At 35.2% G+C, this 23,937-nt stretch overlaps 1 pseudogene; it reads right to left on the bottom strand.

The window, feature by feature from the left end:
* The window catches only part of LOC133689411 (uncharacterized), a 152,508-nt pseudogene that overhangs the window by 29,372 nt on the left and 99,199 nt on the right, over positions 1-23,937 (bottom strand).

The following is a 23,937-nucleotide window of genomic DNA, read 5'->3' as shown; positions in this document are numbered from 1 at the left end:
TGGCCAAACTTAGAAAAGAGATGTTGATGCAGTCCAAACTGGAACATTGTTCGGTAATTGGGTCATCTCTGGAGCTGTAGATCTCGGATTTAGGTCTACTTTATATGGATAGAAAGGTAAGACATAGACCTACAACATTCATGGGAGCCCAAGATTTAACAAGGCCGTTTTCAAGTCCACACTGTAGCAACAAAGAAGAAGTCCGAATCTATCCTGCAGCCCAGACACTGTTCAGTGTTCAGCCCATATCTCGAGTTCTAGAAGTCCAAATGATCTCAAAATTTTACCTTGGAAAGATGAGACAATTTCCTAGAACTTTCATGATTGAAGTTTGTTCAAATTATGATGTTATCAATGATGTTTTTGGTAGACAAAAAGATAAGAATTGTCACCAAGTCAAGATGTGGCCACCCATTCATCAATTAGTCAACAAATCAATAGTTCTGAATTTTGACCTATAAAAGGAGGCATTTGCCATGTATTTAGGCATCTTGGTGTTCAGATCAAAATCATGCTCTTGCTCTCTCTTTTGTAATACTTATGTTTTGTTTATATTAATCTCTTGTTTATGCCTTTCATTTCCTTTTCTTTACTTAGTTAACTTCTTTTTCATTTATGTTCTTATCTTGTTTATTTATGTTTCTTTCTTTCATAATGTGTAGCTAAGTTAATTATATCAAGGTGAAAAGGATACACTAATGGTGTAAGAATAAGTATAATATAAACTTAACATGGACCTTAATGTTGGATACTAACATGCTTTGTATTTGCTATCTTGTTCACTTTTAATACTTTGCTTGTTAAATGGTTAATCTAGATTTATGTTGTATAACACTTGGTACAACAAATACTTGGTACTTTCATAGCCCATACTGTATGGTATAACCGACACCTGAGCTATGAAAGGAACTTGATTTGTTGTTAACATAAGTTATAATCATGAATGCCTGACAACATTTACAAGTATTAGCATTATTCGAATAAGATAACTAATGTAATCATGTTAACAATTTATAATCTGATTGGAACCTCCTTGTGTGTGGTTTCCAATTGAATAATAAGAGTTTATACTATACTTGTTTGAAATACCATTAGTGGATCCTCTAACCTTGACATTTGTTGTTATCATTGTTTAATCCTTACGTTAATCTTCCATCTCAAAGTTCTCATCAACTTCTTCTTCTTCATCATCTTTATTATTGTCATTATTAATAGTATTATTGGTATTATTACTACTACTACTAGTATTATTATTATTACTATTATTATTATTATTACTACTATTATTATTATTGTCATTGTTATTGTTGTTACTATTGTTGTTGTATTATTGTTGTTTATAATTTATACAATTAACCTCCATGTGGTTCGACCCCGGTCTTGCCGGGTTATTTATTACTTCGATACTCCTACACTTGGGAAAAGACATCAATCCTTTGGTCGTGTCAAGTTTTTTGCGCCGTTGCCGAGAAGGTAAATTCTTGTACAAATTATAGTATTTATTTTAATTTCTCTTTTCTCTTTTCTTGTATCTAATTTGTTTCTTTTTTTGTTGTTGTTTTGTTTCTTTTTGTTTCTTCTTCTTTTTATTCTCTTTTTACATATGCATGAGAGTTTGGTCACGTACATTAAGTGTTAGACTTTGTTGGGTATCCTCATCATTTTCAGAAAATATGGCCGAAGAAGATAACCAATCGCTTCATAATGAGAATAATGAGAATATTCGGGTTAGAACACTTAGAGACCACATGAATCTCACAAGAACAAGTGCACCCTCATGCATAGTTTTTCCACTTGATGCATCTCATTTTAATTTTAAGCTAGGCATTATTCAAATTTTACCTTCTTTTCATGGTTTAGATTTAGAAAATTCATACTTGCATTTAAGGGAGTTTGAGGAGGTCTGTAACACCTAGAATGACTCAAATTGTAGCATGAACACCATCAGGTTAAAGCTTTTTCCTTTTTCATTAAAAGATAAAGCTAAAACATGGCTACAAAATTTGAGACCTGGATCCATTCGTGCTTGGGATGAAATGCAACAACAATTTTTAAAGAAGTTTCTTCCGTCCCACAGAACAAACTTTTTCAAAAGACAAATAATCACTTTCAATCAAAAACTAGGATAAACATTTTACCAATGTTGGGATATGTATCGAGACTTGCTTAATACTTGCCCTCATCATGGTTTTGAAACATGGAGATTGGTGTCACATTTTTATCAAGGGTTAAAACCTAGAGATAGGAAAATGGTTGAATTGATGTGCAATGGAACTTTTGAGGATAAATACCCTAATGAAGCAATGGAATACCATTTCTGGGATAAAACCACAATCTCATGTCAATAGAAAAACAGAGTAGTTAAATTTTTTTATATATATATATACATATTCACGGTCTTCGTGTTAACATCTACCGGAAATTTCAATGGAGTCCCCCCTATACCGGAAGGTCCCAATTTACCGACATGTAACTTGTTTATACTTCTAACAATTCGCATCTCATAACTTAATTTCCGACTCAATCAGCCTGGGTTTCAATTCCATAATTATACTCACACCTATCAACCATAATATTTATGATATGCATGATATAACAAAAATATCATTATGGATGGATAATTTAAATAAATATAAATTCATAGACATGAAATATGGTTATATAAACTACAACGTTAAATTCATCCAATCAAGTTTAAACATTTATTATACAAATTAAGTTATATAACCATTTTCATGTTTACAAAATACAAGGGTATACTCCCTAGAACCTAGACTTCAAAAAGGGAACATAAGCTAGGATCTACTCCTGTCGTGCATGCGATGATTCTGAAACAAAATACATATTATTGCAAGGTGAATATTTCCATAAATATAACAATATGAATATCTAATAATTTCAACAGGGCAACATGCATTCATATTTCATTTATTTCTCCCTTCTAGTTTTTTTTTTTATTTAAAATCTCTTCCTTATTCAACTATTAATAATTGTTCCCTCTGCCGTTATCAACCTTCATTCCAGACATCAACGTGATTACTTTTGCTTATCCCATTACCGATACCACTTTCACTGGTATCGTCATCACCACCCCATAGGAGTCGATATAAGGCGATCCCTTTACCCGGAATCCTATATACACTAAATGTATGCTGGCTATTCCATGGTGATCCCCTTACCCTACACTGAATGTATGTTAGCCAATACGTGGAGATCCCCTTACCCGGGATCCTAATATACACTCCCAGGATCCTAACATACACTCAATGTATGCTAGACAATACGTGGTGATCCCCTTACCCGGGATCCTAACATACACTAAATGTATGCTAGCCATTCCATGGTGATCCCCTTACCCGGGATCCTAACATACACTGAGTGTATGTTAGCCAATACGTGGAGATCCCTTACCCGGGATCCTAACATACACTCAATGTATGCTAGACAATACATGGTGATCCCCTTACCCGGGATCCTAACATACACTAAATGTATGCTGGCCATTCCATGGTGATCCCCTTACCCGGGATCCTAACATACACTGAATGTATGTTAGCCAATATGTGGAGATCCCCTTACCCGGGATCTTAACATACACTGAATGTATGTTAGCCAATACGTGGAGATCCCCTTCCTTACACGGGATCCTAACATACACTAAATGTATGGTAGTCCATTCGTGACGATCCCCTTACCCGGGATCCTAACATACACTAAATGTATGCTAGCCAATATAGGGTGATCCCCTTACCCGGGATCCTAACATACACTTAATGTATGCTAGTTTATGCCTCAAATCACACTTCTCATACTCCTTTTTCAGTAATAATTTCATCACTTGGCAATTCACATAACAACTTTTCACCTTGAATACACATACATTCAGTAATTCACATTTCACATCAAAATATATTAAATCATGGAATTTAACTAGGAAGCATAGGTGTGAATCACCTACCTGCAATAGAAGCTCTACTCGTGCTCCCCTGCTGCTGTTGTTGCACCACGTTTGTGGTCCCTCCTGCAAATCACAGGTTTATCTCATAAATTTTCCTCACTCAATGATATGTTTTATAATAACCATATCAATAACCAATAAGTCTTTCTTTCAGTCATTTCTTAGTACTTTATGTTTTTCTCATTTCACTCATTATTACTGTCGTTCTTTGTCCAATCCTAGTTATCATTCCTTTCTTTATATTTGGACTTTCACTGTCCAACTGTTACTGCTTCCTCTTTGAACTGTTACTGTCTGACCTCTCCTCAGATTTTTAACTATATCTGGAGTTATAGAACTCCGATTCAAGCGAAATTTATGGCGTTGGAAATGTAAGACATGAGGCTACAAGATCTATGTTTTGGGAAGAACCCAGTTCTGCCTCTAAGGTAGTCAAAATTGCTCATTAACAAACATTTGGATTGTTACTGTCCAACTGTTACTATCCATTTTTGAACTGTTACTGTCTGACCTCTCCTTAGATTTTTGACTATATCTGGAGTTATAGAACTCTGATTCAAGCAATATTTATGGCGTTGGAAAGGTAAGACATGAGGCTACAAGTTCTATGTTTTGGGAAGAACCCAGTTTTGCCTCTAAGGTAGTCAAAATCGCTCATTAACAGACATTTAGACTGTTACTGTCTCATTTTTGAACTGTTACTGTCTGACCTCTCCTCAGATTTTTGACTATATCTGGAGTTATAGAACTCCGATTCAAGTGAAATTTATGGCGTTGGAAAGGTAAGACATGAGTCTACAAGTTCGATGTTTTGGGAAGAACCCAGTTCTGCCTCTAAGGTAGTCAAAATCACTCATTAACAGACGCTTGGACTGTTACTGTCCAACTGTTACTGTCTCATTTTTGAACTGTTATTGTCTGACCTCTCCTCATATTTTTAACTATATCTGGAGTTATAGAACTCCGATTCAAGCAAAATTTATGGCATTGGAAAGGTAAGACATGAGGCTACAAGTTCTATGTTTTGGTAAGAATCCAGTTCTGCCTCTAAGGTAGTCAAAATTGCTCATTAATAGACGCTTGGACTGTTACTGTCCAACTGTTACTGTCTCATTTTTGAACTGTTACTGTCTGACCTCTCCTCAGATTTTTAACTATATCTGGAGTTATAGAACTCCGATTCAAGCAAAATTTATGGCGTTGGAAAGGTAAGACATGAGGCTACAAGTTCTATGTTTTGGAAAGAACCCAGTTCTGCCTCTAAGGTAGTCAAAATAGCTCATTAATAGACGCTTGGACTGTTACTGTCCAACTATTACTGTCTAATTTTTGAACTGTTACTGTCTAGACATTGAACTATTACTGTTTTGAACTGTTACTGTCTTATTTTTGAACTGTTACTGTCTAGACATTGAACTATTACTGTCTTGAACTGTTACTGTCAGGATATTGAACTGTTACTGTCTCATTTTTGAACTGTTACTGTCTAGACATTGAACTGTTACTGTCTCATTTTTGAACTGTTACTGTCTAGACATTGAACTTTTGCTGTCTTGAACTGTTACTGTCAAGATATTGAACTGTTACTGTCTAGACATTGAACTGTTACTGTCCGACCTCTCCTCAGATTTTTAACTATATCTAGAGGTATAGAACTCCGTTGCAAGCAAGATTGGTCTCGTTGGAAAACTAAGACATGGAGCTACAAGTCCCCTGAGGAAGGAGAACCCAGTTCTGCCCCTAAGATAGTCATAATTGCTCACAAAAAAAAAATCAGACTTACTGCTCTATAGGGTCTGTCATGACCCTGTAGAGGTTGATAATCCATAACTGGAGTTCTACAACTCTAAATTGACCAAGATCAATTTCCTTAGTTAGCTAACATCCAAAACTATAATTTCTATGAGGGACACTGGTTCTCCCTCATCCTCCTATCCGAAATCTTACTGAAAGTCAGGAGACGAGTCTGTCCAGATTCGTCACCCCCCCTTCCCTTCACACATAAATTTCCCAAACTATATTTTCTGGGTAAATTATCATGGTTTCACGTCCCCAATCACATACCACACATGAATTAACTTAATTTTTACAACAAATACTTTTCCCCCCGAATTTAAGTCTAAGAATCCTAATCTATAATTCACATCAAGGCATCAATTCCTTATCGAATTTAAAATGACTTATAAGATCATGTTTAGAACACCTTACCCGGTACGAATTAAGGTTTTGATCTTCAACCAGTTGAAAATTTTCAACTTCCTCCTTTCTTATCTAATGATAGCCAGCCCTCCATCTTCTCTTCTTGTTCAATTTCCTTGTTAATCACTTGCCCACCAATGTTTATTCCATCTATAAACCCTTAATCTTGGATGGGTTCTTGAAATTTTGGTGTTTCTCTCTTGATTTGTAGAAATAGATACCAAAACTCCCTCTCTTCTTTCTTCACAATAGTTGCAGATCTATTTTTGGTAAGAAGAGTAGTATTTATGCTCTATAATTATTCTTATTTGCATTTAGACCCCATTTTCTTTAAATGTATTCGTTTTGCCCCCACTTCTTTTTAGTTTATCTTATTTTCTTTAATTTAATCCAATCCTCAACATTTTCGGGTTGATTTATATTGTCTCGAAATATTTCGTCCATAAACTTATATCCAAAAATTTCTAAATTCTCGTTTTTATTTAACCATATGCATGAATTCCTTCACTTTTATTTCATGTAGTTAGTTTGTAATCTAAGCAACCTTTATTTTTCCCCGGGGTTTACAGATTCTTTCTTATGCTAAATTTTTGAAAGATCTGTGCACTGTGAAGAGAAAACTGAATGTGAAAAAGAAAGCCTTTTTAGCCGAACAAGTAAGTGCCATTCTTCAGAACAATAATGCATTGAAATATAAAGACCCTGGTTGTCCTACAATTTCTTGTTGATACGGATCAGCCCAACACCAAGCGTAATCATGCCAATGACCCATTGGAGGTGCCAATTGGGCCAATCACAAGAGCTAGGGCAAAGAAGCTTAAAGAAGCATTGAATGGGCTTGTTCAGAACATATGGAGCAAAATGAACCTAGATGGGCTTGAGACATTTAAGGAGCATGAAGGGCAGCCTTTAATCCATCTAGTTCAGGTCCAAGAAGAGCCCAATTCGTGTGGAACATGGGGTTGATGTGTCCGGCCCAATACCAGCCTTGTTAGGCTTGTTTTTCCTAATGCTACAAGGATAAAAAGTCAGCAATTGATTCTCCTAATTAAGTAAGGAAGTTGGCCATATCTTATTCCTAAAGAGAGGAGTACTATTTAATCCTTTTCCTAACTTAGAAAGGAAAGTAATTAAATCAGCAACAAAGGAGGAAATTTGTTTTCTTATTTGTCAAAGTTAAACAAGGAAATCCAAGCTAATCAAGGACACCAAGGGGGGGGCAGCAACACAAATTTTCCAAATCAGATTTGTCCTAGTTTATTTGGGACTTCTTAAGGGTGACAAATCTGATTCTAGCATATTTAGCATGATAATTTTTAGAATTTTATTATTTTTATTATTTTCTTCTTAGTTTTTGGGTTATTATTACTTATTTGGGTCAATTGTAAGTGGGCTTCATATAAGTCCACCTAAGGGGGATCCATTAGGGTTTTCTTAAGTCTAGAGTCAGTATAAATAAAGGCATAACCAAACATGTAAGGTTACGCAATTTTCAGATCAATAAACTTCTTTGCTGCACTTATTGTGTGTTGGTGGGATAATCTCCCTTCCTTGGTTCTCTAAAGAACTGAAAACGACTTATCGAAGAACAACTGTCTTCGTGGCGTCATCCTTATACTTCTCATTCGCGAATCAATATTCGTTGGGTGGGGGTCTCCATTTTCAATAGTGCTGGTGCCTAGGTACAAGTTATCTTTGTGTCACACTCCTATCAAACCTGATTTACTTGGCTTTCCGGGAATTGGTGTCTTTGCGTGTGGATTGCGTGACCACGTGATCACGAGGTTCGCATCACTTGCTTTATTGGAGAACATAAAATTGAAAGAGTCTTACTTGATCTTGGAGCTAATGTGAATTTACTTCCATATTCAGTTTTTCAAAGTCTCAATTTAGATGAGTTAAAACCAACTTCTGTAACTCTTTTACTTGCCGATAGATCTGTAAAAGTGCCTAAAGGAATAGTTGAGGATGTGTTAGTACAAGTCGATAAATTCATTTACCCTGTGGATTTTATTGTCTTGGATACACAACCTGTTGAAGCATGTAATTCATTTCTTGTTATTTTAGGACGTCTATTTCTTGCAACTTCTAATGCATTGATTAATTGTAGGAATGGACTGATGAAGCTATCTTTTGGAAACATGACATTGGAGATGAATATTTTCAACATTTGCAAGCAACCTGGAGATGATAATGATTTACAGGAAGTTGACTTTATTGAAAAATTAGTTCATGACCAATTTCAAACCACTTCTAGTGAAATTGAGATTGATGAATCTGATGATTTGCAAATGGTTTATTTTCAATAAGAATCAAAGGCAAATAGTTGGAGACCGAAAATTGAGGAATTGCCACCATGATCAATTGAGTCCATACCTTCAAGTGTTCAACCACCAAAACCGGATTTGAAGCCGTTACCATTCAATCTCAAATACTCATTTTTGTGAGAAAATGAAACTTTTCTGGTAATAATCTCTTCCAAACTTAATGCACATCAAGAAGGTAAGTTATTACAAACTCTAAAAATGAACAAAAATGCATTAGGATGGACCATAGCTGACATAAAAGGAATTAGTCATTTGATTTGCACACACAGGATTTATCTGGAGGGAAATGCTAAACCCTCTAGTGAAATGCAATGAAGGCTTAATCCTAATATGAAAGAAGTAGTGAAAAATGAAGTCATTAAGCTTCTAGATAATGGAATCATTTATCCTATTTCTAACAGCAAATGGGTAAGTCCTACCCAAGTTGTACCCAAGTCTAGAGTCACTGTGATAACAAATGAGAAAAATCAGTTAATTCCAACTAGGACTATTACTGGTTGGCGCATGTGCATTGACTATAGGAAACTTAATTCAATGACTAGAAAAGATCATTTTCCTTTACCTTTCATGGATCAAATCTAGAAAGAGTTGTAGGTCATGAATTTTATTCTTTCCTAGAAGGTTATTCAGGTCATAACCAAATTGAAATTGCATTGGAAGATCAAGAGAAGACTACTTTCACATGTCCATTTGGTACTTTTGCATATCGAAGGATGTCTTTTGGATTATGTAATGCACCAGCCACGTTTCAAAGATGCATGCTCAGTATATTTAGTGATTTGGTTGAATGTTTTCTTGAAATTTTTATGGATGATTTTTTTGTTTTTGGCGATTCATTTGATGATTGTTTGACTAACTTAGAAAAGGTTTTGAGTAGGTGTGAAGAGAAGAATCTTGTACTGAATTGGGAAAAATGTCACTTTATGGTAACAAACGACATTGTACTTGGTCACCTTGTTTCATCAAAAGGAATTGAGGTTGACAAATCTAAAATCGAGTTAATTGCTAACTTGCCAACACCAAAATCTGTTAAAGATGTTAGATCATTCGTAGGACATGCTGGTTTTTATAAAAGGTTCATTAAAGATTTTAGTGTGATATCTAAGCCCTTGAGTAACCTTCTAACAAAGGATAATATTTTTGAATGGACTGAACATTGTGAAGAAGCCTTTGTTAAACTTAAAAACCTGCTTACTTCTGCTCCTATCATTCAACCTCATGATTGCTCATTACCTTTTGAAATAATGTGTGACGCTGGTAATTATGTCGTGGGTGCTATCTTGGGACAAAGAAAAGATAAGAAACCCTTTGTGATTTACTATGCAAGTAAAACTTTGAATAGTGCTCAAATGAATTACACCACCACTGAAAAAGAATTACTTGCAGTAGTATTTGCATGTGAACAAATTCAGGTCTTATCTTGTTGGCTCACCTGTTGTTGTTTTTAGTGATCATGCAACAATGAAATATCTTCTTTCTAAGAAAGATTATAAGGCTAGATTGGTTCAATGGATTTTGTTACTTTAAGAATTTGATATCACAATCAAAGATAAGAAAGGGACCGAAAATGTTGTCGCAGATCACTTGTCAAGGTTGACAACATATTCGATATCTGACGTCACACCAATCGATGACTACTTTCCTGACGAATCTTTATTTTCTGTCTCTACAATGCCTTGGTATGCTAATATTGTTAATTTTCTTGTTTCAGGACAATTGCCGGCTCATTGGAGTACCCAAGACAAAAGAAAGTTCTTGAATGAAGTAAAGAACTTTTATTGGGATGACCCTTATTTATTCAAATATTGTCCTGATCAAATATTTCAAAGATGCATTCCTGACAATGAGGTAAGTAGTGTCATTAAATTTTACCATTCTGAAGCATGTGGGGGTCATTTCTCATCAAGAAAGACCACTGCAAAAATCCTACAAAGTGGATTTTACTGGCCCACTATGCATTCTGCAAGACTTGTAAAAACTGTCAAAAATTGGGATCTATTTCAAAACGTCACATGATGCCTTTAAATCCTATTCTTGTTATTGAGATCTTTGATTGTTGGGGTATAGATTTCATGGGTCCATTTCCTCCTTCATTTGGTTTCTTGTACATATTAGTTGCAGTAGATTATGTTTCAAAATGGATAGAGGCAATTCTAAGTCGAAACAATGATCACAAAACAGTGATAAAGTTTTTGAAAGAAAATATTTTGAGTCGATTTGGAATCCTCGAGCCATGATAAGTGATGGTGGAACATATTTCTGCAACAAGCCATTTGAGTCTTTAATGAAGAAATATGGAATCACACATAAAGTTGCAACCCCTTATCACCTTCAAACAAGTGGACAAGTAGAGTTTGCTAATAGGGAGAACAAATCTTGGAAAAAACAGTGAACCCTAATAGGAAAGACTAGTCTTTAAGACTTAATGATGCACTTTAGGCTTATCGAACTGCTTATAAAACATCATTAGGTATGTCACCTTATAGGCTAGTTTATGGAAAACCTTGTCACTTGCCTGTGAAACTTGAACATAAAGCTTATTGGGCTATTAAAGCTTTTCAATTCAAACCTTGATGATGCTAGTCAGCTGTGTAAGTTACAAATAAATGAGCTTGAGGAAATAAGAAATGATGCATATGAGAATTCAAAAATTCATAAAGCAAGAATCAAAGAATTTCATGACAGGAGAATCTTGAGAAAAACACTTGATGTTGGTCAAAAAGTTTTGCTTTATAATTCTCGACTCCATTTATTTCCTGGAAAGCTAAGATCAAGATGGAGCGGTCCTTTTATTGTGAAACATGTGTATCCATATGAGGCCTGTGATATCGAGAATCCAAAGAATGGCAATGTTTTCAAGGTAAATGGACATCGTTTGAAAGTTTACTTTGACAATTTTTTGCTCTTTCTCCCTTCTTTGACTCTCTTCTCCAATTCTCATTTGAAAATGGACACCACTCTTGAAAAATTAAAAAAGTACTTTCACGCTCTGCCTTAGAATGCGATTACAAAAATTTATCGTGCTAGGTGTGCAAGATTGAGGTTGTTAATGAATCATGGAATTCCTAAAGATATTCGTTGGCTGATTGAAGCAAAGGTCTGATTATCAGGTGAGTCCTCCAATTCTTTCATCTCATATATGCCTGGAACAGGTAAAAGCACTTTTGTAAAGAAACGTCGTGCAAAACGACTGAAAGTCTATCACAGATGTGCCAGATGGACTTGTAATGCAACATGTCGTTCTTTAGGAATGGTATCTATAAACCATGAAGATAAAATACAATTCTTTAAGGATGGCCTGAGTAAGGGGTCATTAGATAATCTTTTAATAACCCTTGAGACGCATCCTGGTGGAGATGTGCATTGTGCTATTCATGATTTATGGCCACAATTCCATAAAGAACATGATCGACTTAGTCTTGGGAATCTGACTATAAAAGACCCTGTTTGCCAGTTTTTAAGAAAACTGGATGGGAAGCCTATCCCCGACCCATAGAGGGCGTTTAAGCCATTTTTGGACGTAAAATCAAGGGAAGATGTGAGCCACAATCACAACTACCTATACATACACATACTTTTTGAAAATAAATAAATAGAGAGAGAGAGAGAGAATGTGTGTGTGAGACTCCAGCTAGCCTACATATAGGTGGTATGATTACATCTTCAATTTCTCATCTATAAAATCTTCTCTTCCTTCCCTTCATTTCTACTCAACCCATACATTTAACAAATATAGAAGTGTGTAGAAATGGCAGGTTCCTCAAGTCATCACATTAGAAATATTTGTGTTTTCGGTGGATCCAGTCCTGGGAAAGAAAAAGAGTTTTTAGAATCAGGAAATCATCTTGGTCAGGTAGAGAAAGATTCATTTAGTGTATGGAGGAGACAGCCTTGAGTTAATGGGGGGTGTGTCAATAGCTGTATTTTTAGGAGGAAGTCAAGTTTTAGGGGTCGTCCCCAAGGCTTTAGCAAAAGGGGACATCATTGGAAAAACAATTAGAGAAGAACTACAGGTCTCGACAATGTTTGATCGAATGAATGCAATGTTTAACCATGCTGACGCCTTCATTGCCTTACCAGGTGGTCTGGGCACATTGGAAGAGATCTTTCATATTTCCTCTTGGGCCCAACTTCACATTCACCATAAACCTATAAGTTTGTTAAATGTTAATGGTTTTTAGGATAATTTGTTGTCTTTTCTTGATCAAGCTGTGGAATAGGAATTTCTAACATCTTCGGCACAACAAATCATAATCTCTGCTACTACTACTGAACAATTGATCGACCAACTACAATCTTTCACTGCTGTAATTGATCTTCCATGAGTCGCATAAATTGGTCAACTAAGGAAAGCTGTAAAAAGCTTAGATTGGATTTGAGCCTTCATTTGTGAATCTTCATGTCTTTTGGTTTTATTATTAGCATATTATTTTATTTTGTTATTTCTTATACTTGTTTAAGTGTGTTTCAGGTTTGTCTGTGTTCGTTGTTTCAAGTGATGTCTTCTATACTCTATCTTTATATCTTATGACATTGAGGACAATGTCTCGTTCTGATTGGGGGGAGAGGGTAGTAGTTGACATAAAAAAAACTAACTTACTAACTGTTTTTGCTATTATTAAAACCATTTGACAAAACAGTTATTAGGATGGCAGAGTAAGGAAGAATTTTATTGACTCTTGAGACGCATCTTAGTAAATAGTCTTATCAAGGTCTATCATAATACTTCTTGAAATATTCAGGTTTACAAACTCTTGCATTGTTATCACTTGATTCTGCTCATATACTCATTTAACAAATATTCTTAAACCTTCATTTTCACACACACACACTTTAACATATGATTGTGGGTTGCACATTGGATTATTACATTATTTATGTTCTTTTGTTAAAGGTAACAACTAAGGGAAAGGGTTAGTATATAATTTTCAAAAAAAAAATATTGATAATATTGATGATAATAAAAACGTAGATAAGTTTGGTTTCGTAGCCTCCCTAACCTAAGCAATTAAGCCCGAAGGGGTGTTTTAACACCTAATACCCTAAAGTCAACTGACTTCAGAGCTATTGGCTCAAAGCTTGTTACATGGGTTAAGGATAAAAACTTAAGGGAATCAAACATTGCATTGTCTACGTATCAGTATCTGCAACCCGAGTTACTAAGCTGGTAGGGGTGTCTCAACACCTAATGCCTTAAGACCAATTGGTCTGGGAGTCATTAGCCAAAAGCTCGTTACATGGGTAAAAGTTGCATTGTGTTTTAAGTTATATGTTGACACGACCAAAAGATTGATGTCTTTTCCCAAGTGTAGGATTGTCGAAGTAATAAATAACCCGGCAAGACCGGGGTCGAACCACAGGGAGGTTACTTGTATAAATTATAAGCAACAATAATACTACAACAATAGTAACAATAATAATAATACTAATAATAGTGATAATAATAATAGTGAAGAAGAAGAGGAAGAAGTTGATGATAACTTTGAGATGAAAGATTAACGTAAGGATTAAACAATGATAACAACAAATGTCAAGGTTAGAGGATCCACTAATGGTATTTCAAACAAGTATAGTATAAACTCTTATTATTCAATTGGAAACCACACACAAGGAGGTTCCAATCAGATTATAAATTGTTAACATGATTACATTAGCTATCTTATTCGAATAATGCTAATACTTGTAAATGTTTTCAGGCATTCATGATTATAACTTATGTTAACAACAAATCAAGTTCCTTTCATAGCTCAGGTGTCGGTTATACCATACAGTATGGGCTATGAAAGTGCCAAGTATTTGTTGTACCAAGTGTTATACAACATAAATCTAAATTAACCATTTAACAAGCAAAGTATTAAAAGTGAATAAGATAACAAATATAAAGCATGTTAGTATCCAACATTAAAGTCCATGTTGAGTTTATATTATACTTATTCTTACACCATTAGTGTACCCTTTTCACCTTGACATATTGAACTTAGTTAAACATAATGAAAGAAAGAGACATAAATAAACAAGGAAAGGAAATGAAAAGCATAAGCAAGAAATTAATATAAGCAAAACTTAAGCATTACAAAATATAAAGAAAGAGCAAGAGCATGATCTTGATCTGAAAATCAAGATGCCTAAATACATGGCAAATGCCTCCTTTTATAGGCCAAAATTCGGAACTATTGATTTGTTGACTAATTGATGAGTGGGTGGCCACATCTTGACTTGGTGACAATTCTTATCTTCTTGTCTGCCAAAAACGTCATTGATGACGTCATAATTTGGACAGACTTCAATCATGAAAGTTCTAGGAAATTGTCTCATATTTTCAGGGTAAAAATTTGAGATCATTTGGAGTTCTAGAACTCGAGATATGGGCTGAACACTGAACAGTGTCTGGGCTGCAGGACAGATTCGGACTTCTTCGTTGTTGCTACAATTTGGACTTGAAAACGGCCTTTTAAAATCTTGGTCTCCACATGAAAGTTGTAGGCCTATGTCTTATCTTTCCATCCATATAAAATGGACCTAAATCCAAGATCTACAGCTCCAGATATGACCTAATTACCGAACAGTGTTCCAGTTTGGACTGCACCAGCATCTCTTTTCTAAGTTTGGCCATCTCTTTGTCCTTTCAATTTCAGTACTTCAACTCATCAATCAATTCTTTCATTTATGTGATAGGCATGCATTTAAGATGAACATTTACCATAAATTAAAGGTATCTTATATAATTAGATATGTTATTATAAAACATGCTTTAATTAAGGAGTTATTGATACTTCAAGTGCAAAATGATGATATAAAACCTTGATAAAAATGCACTTTTAAGTACTAATCATATGTATATATATTAAAAAAAAGAAAATAATAATAATAATAATAATAATAATAATAATAATAATAATAATCCCAACCCAATGAAGTTAAACTTAAACATTAGAACAAAATATTGTTTTCTTCCAATAAAAGCCCCATCATCTATGTTTTCATACATTAAGCACATAACAAGGAAGGTTTATTAATATTTTATTTAAGAGATATTGAGCAGATATATAAAATTTAATGAGAGTTTGTTTATCTGGATAGATTAATGGAAGTTGAATGATGAATGCCTTGCTTTATAGAATTTGCAAATTGTTTCTCTATTTTAACGCTTTGATTACTAGGGACTAGAAATAAGCTGGTTGGGGGGTGTGATTAGTACTTAAATGTGCATTTTTATCAAGGTTCTATATCATCATTTTGCACTTGAAGTATCAATAACTCCTTAACTAAAGCATGTTTTATAATAACATATCTAATAATATAAGATACCTTTAATTTATGGTAAATGTTCATATTAAATGCAGGCCTATCACATAAATGAAAGAATTGATTGATGAGTTGACGTATTGAAATTGAAAGGATAAAGAGATTACCAAACTTAGAAAAGAGATGTTGATGCAGTCCAAACTGGAACATTGTTCGGTAATCGGGTCATATCTGGAGCTGTAGATCTCGGATTTAGGTCTACTTTATATGGATGGAAAGGTAAGATATAGGCCTACAACTTTCATGGAGCCCAAGATTTAACAAGGCCGTTTTCAAGTCCAAATTGTAGCAACAACGAAGAAGTCCGAATCTGTCCTGCAGCCTAGACACTATTCAGTGTTCAACCCATATCTCGAGTTCTAGAAGTCCAAATGATCTCAAAGTTTTACCCTGGAAAGATGAGACAATTTCATAGAACTTTCATGATTGAAGTCTGTTCAAATTATGACGTTATCAATGATGTTTTTGGCAGATAAGAAGATAAGAATTCATCAATTAGTCAACAAAACAATAGTTCTGACTTTTGGCCTATAAAAATTAGGCTGTTTCTTTAATTTTTCCACACTACTATCATCACACGAGCTTACTTTCTTCACTCCTCTGTTTTTACCTCCACTCTCAACCAGTTTAATTAATGATTTAGGTTTAGCCGAATCTGATGGTTTTCTCTCACCATTGTCCTCACGTGAATTTTCACTCTTCCTGTTGCGATGTCGCGGTCGCACAAATTAGTTACCCTAGCTTAAAACACACAAGATAGTATAGAGCAAGCAAGGGGTCGATCCCACGAGGAAGTTTCAAGTTAGATTTTTATGTTGTACACTATGTAATTGGGGGGATTTGGTTTGTGATTATCTAAACTATGGCAGCAATTAAACTAGCAAACAAAATCAATTAAAACCGAAACTTATCAAGAAAACAAACCTTGGTTGTAAGCACACATCCACCAACGGAAATTTGAACCGATCCTTGAAACGAAAATTGCAGTTTATGTTCTGAAATTTTATCTTTTCTTAACGTTGATTAATTAAGGGATCCGCCGTATAACTAATCCTAACCAATAAACAATCAAAGTATCCGCACTAATGATTCAATTTAATGGTAGCTTTAAGAACTAGATAATTTCATCAAGATTAACATACAAGCTGTCCGCAGCTTGTGTCACTTTGTTCTAATGTTCTCCCTAAGTTCAATAACGTAGTTCCGCCACAATTATCAAGTTTAGTTGCTTCACAAGTTCATATATCACAACTCCGGTTTTGATATTAAACTAGCAATAGATTGTTCACAACAATAACTTAGAGTCCGCTCTAGCAATCATCAACAATAATCATAGGAAATATGCATAGGAAAACAATCATACTCATTCATAACATAAACTGAAAATAGAAGGAAGAATAAATCTCACGGTTCTTGAAATCTGAAGGTTTGTTGTGTCCTTGCAACCAAGAAAAGAGCTTAGCCTTGCATAACTATTGAACAACTACTTCTAAAGAATGAAAAGAGCATGATTTTTTTGGGTTTGTAGAGGAGAGAATTTATGTTTATTCTCTGCTGGCTGCTGCCTCCTTCTGCTCTCCCTCTTTTCTGCTAGCTGCTGCCCCTTCTCTCTTTCTTTTTATATGCTAAGCAACCCTAGTCTCTATTTTACAAAATAGTCCTTCCTTAAGTTGACAGTTTACATTTAAGCACTTCAATAACTATTTTTCCTAAAAAGGAGAAATAGCCTTGCATGAAATATTCAAACTCTGACCGAGCTAAATTGCTTATATAAAAACTTGGATGTCGGTTTAGATGCTTCAGAATGTAATTTGGACTCGTTTCTTCACGAAACCTGTTTGCTGGCAGAATTTAGTTGTCATCTTTGGAAAATCATATCTCCCTCATATGACATTGTTTTTTGCTGCAATTTGGAGCGTGGATAGATCTTTGAATTGGAAATCCAAGAAAATTGAGTTTGCATCAATTGGACTTCTGTAGCTCCAGATTTTTAAATTTTGAATGGCCAAAGGTCAACACTGGCAGAATGCGAGATTTGACTTTGCAGGATGTGATTTCCATGATCTTTCTCCTTTTATTTTTCTTGCATTACATTTCCAGAAAGGTATGGATGTTAGCTTTTTAGTGCCACTGGAATCACTTCATTTCAATCTCTAGAACTCACGCTCTGCACAAAACATCGACTGAACGTCAAATCTGCCAATTACCTCCAATTTACTCCTTTTTGCATCTTTCATCCAAAAATGCCTTCAAAACATAAAACAAAGAATATCAAGGCATTTTATATATAAAACATGGACAAAACAAAGAATATTAGGTAGATGTGGGTGAAACTATCGAATAATAAGGTTACATCACTTCCCATCCTCACATTTTTTTTTTAATTTCATTTGATCATCATACATTTGTTTTGGAGAAAGAGGTACAAGAGTGATGGTTTTACCATCCTTTACAATAGTTCGGCCTTTGCATAAGGCTTTGGTTGGACAGCCCCCTCTCTCTTCAAATTCGGCCTCGATATTGAGGAAGATGAAGCCGAATTGGTCTGAAAACGTGTAGTGTCCCTTCTCTTTATTTATCTCTCCACCTTCGTTGCCATATGGACCATGTCCTCCAATTCCACATAATGTTGTAATTCTACAACACTCGCAATGTTCTTATTCAGCCCATTTAGAAATCTAGCCATAGTAGCTTCCCGATCCTCAATCACATTGGCCCGAATCATGGCGATCTCCATCTCCTTGAAATACTCATCCACGGATCTAGAACCATGATTCAAACCCTGCAATTTCATATACAAATCTCTATAATAGTGGTTAGGCACAAATCGCCTTCTCATCAACACTTTCATCTCCTCCCACGACGCTACCGGCCTCTCTCCACTCCTCCTTCTACTAATAACATTCTGATCCCACCAAATCAGTGCATAATTCGTGAATTCGATGACTGCTAATTTCACTTTCTTCGCCTCCGAATAGTTATGGCAATCAAAAATCCAATCCACCTTTTTCTCTCGCTCCAAATATGTCTCGGGATCATTTTTACCTTGTAAAGAAGGTATTTTCAGTTTGACAGCATCCAAATCACCATCAAAATCAGCATGTCCCCCAAGAATACGAAAATTTTCCCTTTGGCCAAATTAGCTCCAAGTTCTATTCCCATAATCCCTTCGGTTTCTAGGTTGCTGAAAACCTTCTTCGCCTATGGCCTCATCCTCAAAACTACCATCACCAATATCATCAACGGCCTCCTGAAAATCCTCATAATCAGCCCACCTTGGCCTTGTGGCCCTACTGCCAGTGTTTGCTTTCGGTTCAGCCCCAAGCTTCCTCATATTTTGGGTGCTTGTATCAGCATAGTTACCACTTTTCTCCACCCTATCAAGTCTATCAAGTCTGTCACGCACATTTCCCATCACAAAATTCATCCTCTCCATCATCTGCGTCATGGCTTGCATTTGGAATGTAAGTTCTCCCTTGGGATGAGGTGGTGTGTTGTTTTGATTTGACATGATAGTACCTGCAAAAATTGGTTAGTGGTAAAAAAAAATTATCCTCACGTCGCTCATGTTTCGCTAAAACACTCTTAATATCCTCGCACGCTCACACCTCTCGTCTCACCTTCTTGCGGTTCTTGCGAAACTGAAACCAACACCAAATAGAACCAACTTGGCAGCACAATCCAAATATATATATGACTCAAAAAGCAATAAAAACTAGAAAACAAGCAAAACAAAACTGCGATAATAGTCTCGCGAGTAGCAAGCGAGTCTATCCGAAATATGAACGAAACTTAAGACTCGAATAAAAAAACATAAAAAAAATATGCAAAATGATGAATCAACACCCAAATATGTTGGATATGATGAAAATAAACTGCAATAAATGAAAACAATAGGAAGCAAGCGAATTTCAAAAGTTGACGCAAAACAGACTCGTTTACGACAAGTTAAGTCCGAATATGGAACCTAAAGTAAATGAAGTTCAATTGAGTTGCAATTTCAGATATAGTGCGATATCAACCCAAATAGATATAATATAAATTTTGAGCAATTTACGATAAGGTTTGATAAACTGACGCAAAAACGTTATGAATCAGACCTGATTAGACCGGAATTTGAAACCCAAAGAAAACGATATCCAATTGACCCGAAATTTGATATATGGTGCGACTAGGACCCAAGTAATTAGAGTATCAAATCTGAGCTAATTCTAAGTTGATTTGATCTAATTTTCTCTTGTTTAGTTTTCTGCGGCAGAATCCAATAAACATCTTTTTTAAACAATTTTTTTTTTGCTTTTCTTTTTTCTCTTTTTTTTTATTTGATGCTACTGATATATTTTGAACAATAACAGAATGAAACAACAAATTGTTTTTTTTTATATGCCGCAAATTCAAGGAGAAGAAGAAATTGGACCTAAGGAATTTTTTTGCGGAAACAACAAGAAACAAAAATTTTAGAAGGATATAACCTGATTAATGGAGCTAAGCTCTGATACCAAATGATGCGAACCTCGTGATCACATGGTCATGCAACCCACACGCAAAGACACCAATTCCCTGAAAAGCCAAGTAAATCAGGTTTAATAGGAGTGTGACACAAAGATAACTTGTACCTAGGCACCAACACTATTGGAAACGGAAACCCCCACCCAATGAATATTGATTTGCGAATGAGAAGTATAAGGATAATGCCATGAAGCCAGTTGTTCTTCGATAAGTCGTTTTCAGTTCTTTAGAGAACCAAGGAAGGGAGATTATCCCACCAACACACAACAAGTGCAGCAAAGAAGTTTATTGATTTGAAAAATGCGTCACCTTACATGTTTGGTTATGCCTTTATTTATACTGACTCTAGACTTAAAGAAACCCTAATGGACCCCCCTTACGTGGACTTATATGAAGCCCATTTACAATTGACCCAAATAAGTAATAATAACCCAAAAACTAAGAAGAAACTAATAAAAATAATAAAAATCCAAAAATTACCATCTTAAATATGCTAGAATCAGATTTGTCACCCTTAAGAAGTCCTACATAAACTAGGAAAAATCTGATTTGGAAAATTTGTGTTTCTGCCCCCTTTCCTTTGATGTCCTTGATTAGCTTGGATTTCCTTGTTTGACTTGGAAAAATAAGAAAAAAAATTTCCTCCTTTGTTGCTGATTTAATTACTTTCCTTCCTATATTAGGAAAAGCATTAAATAGTCCTCCCCTCTTTAGGAATAAGATATGGCCAACTTCCTTACTTAATTAGGAGAATAAATTGCTGACTTTTTATCCTTATAGCATTAGGAAAAAAAACAAGCCTAACAAGGCTGGTATTGGGCCGGACATATCAACCCCTTGTTCCACACGAATTGGGCTCTTCTTGGACCTAAACTAGATGAATTAAAGGTTGTCCATCATGCTCCTTAAATGTCCCGAGCCCCTCCAATTCCACCTTGCTCCATAAGTTCTGAACAAGCCCATTCAATGCTTCTTTAAGCTTCTTTGCCCCAGCTCTTGTGATTGGCCCAATTGGCACCTCCAATGGGTCATTGGCATGATTATGCTTGGTGTTGGGCTGATCCGCATCAACTTCGGTGAATGCAAGGAAAGGTTATTCAACTATAATAACTTATGAACTAGGGAAGTCAAAGTATTTAGCTTTTATTCTTCTTTACTACATGCAGCAACAATACCAGACTTTGTGTTATTTTTATTTTTTATGTTTTGGGTTATATTTGGGTTTAATTATAAGTGGACCTCATATAAGTCCATATCAAGGGTTTATTAAGGTTTATTTCAATCTAGAATCAATATAAATAAAGTCATAATCAGATAAGTAGCATTACGCAATTTTAAGATTAATAAAACTTGTTTGTCGTACCTTATTGTGTGTGTTTGTGAGATATTTTCGCTTCCTTGGTTTTCAAAAGAACTAAAAACGACTTATTGAAGAACAATTGACTTTGTGGCGTCATCTTTATATTTCTCATTTACAAATCAATATTCATTGGGTGGGGTTTTTTGTTTCCAAAAGTACCGATGCCTAGATATAAGTTATCTTTGTATCACACTCCTATGAAACCTGATATACGTGGCTTTTCAAGAATTACTGTCTTTGCTTGTGGGTTGCTTGAGCGCATATTCAAGAGGTGATGCGAACCTCATGATCACGCAACCTACACACAAAGACACCAATTCCTGGAAAGCCAAGTAAATCAAATTTGTTATGAGTGATAACTTGTACTTAGGCACTAACACTATTGGAAACGGAAAACCCTTACCCAACGAATATTGATTCGCGAACGAGAAGTATTACAATGATGCCACGAAACTTGTTGTTCTTCAATAAGTCATTTTCAGTTCTTTAGAGAATCAAGGAAGAGAGATTATCCTACCAACATACAACAAGTGCGGCAAAGAAGTTTATTGATCTGAACAATATGTAACCTTACATGTCTAGTTGTGCCTTTATTTATACTAACTCTAGACTTAAATAAACCCTAATGGACCCCCCCCTTAGGTGGACTTATATGAAGCCCACTTACAACTGACCCAAATAAGTAATAAAACCTAAAGACCAAGAAGAAAATAATAAAAATCCAAAAATTATCATCCTAAATATGCTAGAATCAGATTTGTCACCCTTAAGAAGTCCCAAATAAACTAGGAGAAATCTGGTTTGGAAAATTTGTGTTGCTTCCCCCTTTGATGTCCTTGTTTAACTTGGACAAATAAGAAAACAAATTTTACTTATTTGGGTCAATTGTAAGTACACCTTATATAAGTCCACCTAAGAGGGTCCATTAGAGTTTATTTAAGTCTAGAGTTAGTATAAATAAAGGCATAACTAGACAAAGTTAGACAATTCAGATTAAAAAAGCTTCTTGTTTGCCGTACTTTGTGTGTGTGTGTGTTGGTGAGATAATCTCCCTTTCATGGTTCTCTAAAGAACTAAAAAAAAACTTATCGAAGAACAACGGTCTTCGTGATATCATTCTTATATTTCTCGTTCGTGAATCAATATTCATTGGGTGGGGGTCTCCGTTTCCAATAGTGGTGGTGCCTAGGTACAAGTTATCTTTGTGTCACACTCCTATCAAACCTGATTTAATTGGCTTTCCGGGAATTGATGTCTTTGTGTGTGGGTTGTGTAACCAGATCACAAGGTTCGCATCAAGATGGTTGAATCAGTTTTCCATGTTTTAAAGGGATATCCTAGTCCTATAAGGGAAGAAGACTTCAACAATTAAATTCATATTCAGATCAAATTTCATAGCGTCTAAATGACTTAAAAGTTGGCAAAGCAATCCTAGAGTATCTAGGAAGGTGGATATGTGATCAAATTGAAATATTTTATCTTATTTTTCTTTCTTTTTTATATGTGGCATCAACAAGATATTATTCAAACTAAGTTTTTGTAAGTATGTTAATTCAACCCACAAGGGTAGATTCATTATGGTTAATTTCTCAAAACTATTTAAACACATCTAAAGCCTAAACTTCTGAACTTTTTAATTTAACATATGAGAGATATTCTTGCATTATTTAGTTCTTTAACGAACTGAATCTGACTTATCGAAAATTAACTAGTTTCATGGCATCATTCGATTTCATTCTAATAGTGGTGGTGCCTTGGGACAGGTTTCCATTGTGACACTCATATAAAACCTATTTCAACTTTCCAAGATCATATGTCAATGTTGATTATGGGTCCACGTGATCATGAGGTTCGCATCAGGATCAATTCAGCCCACAAGGGTAAATCTATTAGGGTTAATTTCTCAGAACTATTTAAACACGTGTAAAGCCTAAATTTTGGCTACCTTTGAAAATAATACTTCTGAACTTTTCAATTTAACGTGTGGGAGAGATTCTTGCATTTTCTAGTTCTTGAACAAACTGAATCTTACTTATCGAAGATTAACTGACTTCGTGGCATAATTTGACTTCATTCCAATATGTTGGTATCTTAGAACAAGTTTTCTTTGTGTCACACTCCTATCAGACCTTTTTGGCTTTCTAAGATCAGATCTCAATCTTGATTGTGGGTTGTGTAACCACATGATCATGAGGTTCGCATCACCATGACAACCATGAATGTGTGAAATTAAGGTCTACAATTGAATTGAATTGTTTTGACATTTTGTCTTAAAGGGT

This window comes from Populus nigra, chromosome 3 (genome assembly GCF_951802175.1).
Source record: "Populus nigra chromosome 3, ddPopNigr1.1, whole genome shotgun sequence".
Classification (NCBI taxonomy): domain Eukaryota; kingdom Viridiplantae; phylum Streptophyta; class Magnoliopsida; order Malpighiales; family Salicaceae; genus Populus; species Populus nigra.
This window is presented reverse-complemented; position numbering and strand designations above follow the sequence as displayed.